Raw genomic sequence first — 3,026 nt, forward strand, 5'->3', positions numbered from 1 at the left:
TAAATTCACCCATTCCAGTCTATTTCAATTCGCTGATTCCTAGAATGTCGACGTTCAGTCTTGTCATCTCCTGTTTGACCACTTCCAATTTGCCTTGATTCATGGACCTAATATTCCAGGTTCCTATGCAATATTGCTCTTTACAGCATCAGACCTTGCTTCTATCACCAGTCACATCCACAACTGGGTGTTGTTTTTGCTTTGGCTCCATCCCTTCATTCTTTCTGGAGTTATTTCTCCACTGATCTCCAGTAGCATATTGGGCACCTACTGACCTGGGGAGTTCCTCTTTCAGTATCCTATCATTTTGCCTTTTCATACTGTTCATGGGGTTCTCAAGGCAAGAATACTGAAGTGGCTTGCCATTCCCTTCTCCAGTGGACCACATTCTGTCAGACCTCTCCACCATGACCCATCCGTCTTGGGTGGCCCCACACGGCATGGCTTGGTTTCAATGAGTTAGACAAGGCTGTGGTCCATGCAATCAGATTGGCCAGCTTTGTGTGATTATGGTTTCAGTGTGTCTGCCCTCTGATGCCCTCTCACAACACCTACCGTCTTACTTGGGTTTCTCTTACCTTGGACGTGGAGTATCTCTTCACGGCTGCTCCAGCAAAGCACAGCTGCTGCTCCTTATCTTGGACGAGGTCGCCCTTCCTGACCTTGAACGTGGAGTAGTTCCTCTCTCCTGCGCCCGCGCAGCTACCATTCCTCGGACATGGGGTAGTTCCTCTCAGCGGCCGCCCCTAACCTCGGACGTGGGGTAGCTCTGATTTTTTTTATACTAATACCACTTTATTTATTTTGTAAATTAGTTACTGGATATGTTAGTTGAATCAGTTCAGTTCAGTCGCTCAGTCGTGTCCGACTCTTTGTGACCCCATGGACTGCAGCACGCCAGGCCTCCCTGTTCATCACCAACTCGCGGAGTTTACTCAGACACATGCCCATTGAGTCGGTGATGCCATCCAACCATCTCATCCTCTGTCGTCCCCTTCTCCTCCCGCCTTCAATCTTCCCCAGCATCAGGGTCTTTTCAAATCAGTCAGTTTTCGAATCAGGTGACCAAAGTACTGGAGTTTCAACTTCAGTATGTTAGTTAAATACTTATTCTCTTAATACTCCTAATTATAACCAGTGATGCTGAGTCTGAACCCTTTTTTGGAATGCTGATGCGCTCACTCATCAGTGTTCTCTGCCAGCAGCGACAGAGGTGTTCAGAGGGCTGCAGAGATAAATGTGACACTGTATCATGTGCTAAGTAGTAGTTAGCACACTAAGTCATGTCTGACTCTTTGCCACCCCGTGAACTGCAGCACGCCAGGCTTCCCTGTCCTCCACTATCTCCCAGAGTTTGCTCAAATTCAGTCGATTGAATCGGTGATGCCATCCAACCATCTGGCCCTCTGTCACCTCATTCTCCTGCCCTCAGTCTTTCCCAGCATCAGGGTCTTTTCCAATAAGTCAGCTCTTTGCTTCAGATGCCCAAAGTACTAGAGCTTCAGCTTCATCATCACTCCTTCCAATGAATATTCAGGATTGATTTCCTTTAGGATGGACTAATTTGATCACCTTCAACTCTCAAGAGTCTTCTCCAGCACCACCACACTTTGAAAGCATTGATTCTTCTGTGCTCAGCCTTCTTTATGGTCCAAGTCTCATGTCCATACATGACCACTGGAAAAACCATAGCTTTGACTAGATGGACCTTTGACAGCAAAATCATGTCTCTGCTTTTTAATATGCTGTCCAGGTTTGTCATAGCTTTCCTTCCAAGGGACAAGTGTCTTTTAAGTTCATGGCTGCAGTCACCATCTGCAGTGATTGTGAAGCCCGAGAAAATAAAATGTCACTGCTTCCACTCTTTCCCTTTCTGTTTGCCATGAAGTGATGGAAGCCAATGCCATTATCTTAGTTTTTTCTAATGTTGAGTTTCAAGCTAGCTTTCTCAGTCCCTCATCAAGAGGCTCTTTAGTTCTTCAGTTTCTGCCATTAGATTGGTATCATTTGCATATCTGAGGTTGTTGATGTTTCCCCTGGCAAGCTTGATTCCAGCTTGTGATTCATCCAGCTGGGCATTTCACATGATGCACTCTGCATATAAATTAAATAAGCAGGGTGACAATACATAGGCTTGTCATATTTCTTTCCCAATTTTGAACCAGTCAATTGTTCCATGTCTGGTTCTAACTGTTGCTTCCTGACTCATGTACAGGTTTCTCAGGAGACAGGTAAGTGGTCTGTTACTCCCATCGCTTTAAGTAGAATGATTTATCTTGGGAGTATTAATAAGTGTTTCACTGTAGTGGTCTTGGTTGAGGGGTGGGGGAGTCAAGTTTTTCAGAAGGTCATAAATAAGACCCATGAATGCTTAACTGTTATACAAGTTTTCTATAAAGTAACATATTTAAGTATGATTTACACCTTGTCTTCTTAGTTCTCTGGGGGACTTGGAAAAATACATTAAAAAAACTTGATTTCTGCCCATTGTGTGAAAAATTATGGAGCATTTATAATCAGAATATCTTTTTATATGGTTGATCTAGAAGTATTTCTAGGGGTGTTCTTGTCTGGTGCTTGGTTAGTTAAAAAAAAAGCTTGTATTTAATGAGATGAACTTAGTACACATTTCATTTACAGGAGATGGTGTTTTCAAATACACTGGTTAGCGAAAATAAGATAAACATGTTGACTTTTTTAAAACCGTTTTGTGATTACTGTCGTTTCTTGCCATCTTTTAAGTTTTTGAAGCGTTAGGTGCTTGTTAAAGTTAGAGTGATGGAAGTCAAAAGTTTTGCTTCATTGCAAAACAGGCATCTTAGAAGTCACCGAGACTGTAGCCTAAGCAGATAAGAGAGCCACAGGAATCCAGTGGCATGTCATGAACTGGGAACCGGGCTTTGCGGACCAACATTTCTACTGTCATCTCGTGTTTCCTGGGTTTGGGTTTAAGTGATGCCGGGGCCGGGCGTGATCGGGAGGCGGGTCTCTCTGATGGGGAGGCGCCAGGAGGAGTTGGCGCGTGG

The 3,026-nt window shown here is 44.2% G+C and overlaps 1 protein-coding gene across 1 annotated transcript in view; it reads left to right on the forward strand.

The window, feature by feature from the left end:
- Nucleotides 1-3,026, forward strand: part of FAM110B (family with sequence similarity 110, member B) — a 128,792-nt gene that overhangs the window by 122,664 nt on the left and 3,102 nt on the right. The window lies entirely within an intron of this gene.

Source organism: Bison bison, unplaced genomic scaffold (assembly GCF_000754665.1).
Source record: "Bison bison bison isolate TAMUID 2011002044 unplaced genomic scaffold, Bison_UMD1.0 scf7180017864108, whole genome shotgun sequence".
In the NCBI taxonomy this organism is placed as follows: Eukaryota; Metazoa; Chordata; class Mammalia; order Artiodactyla; family Bovidae; genus Bison; species Bison bison.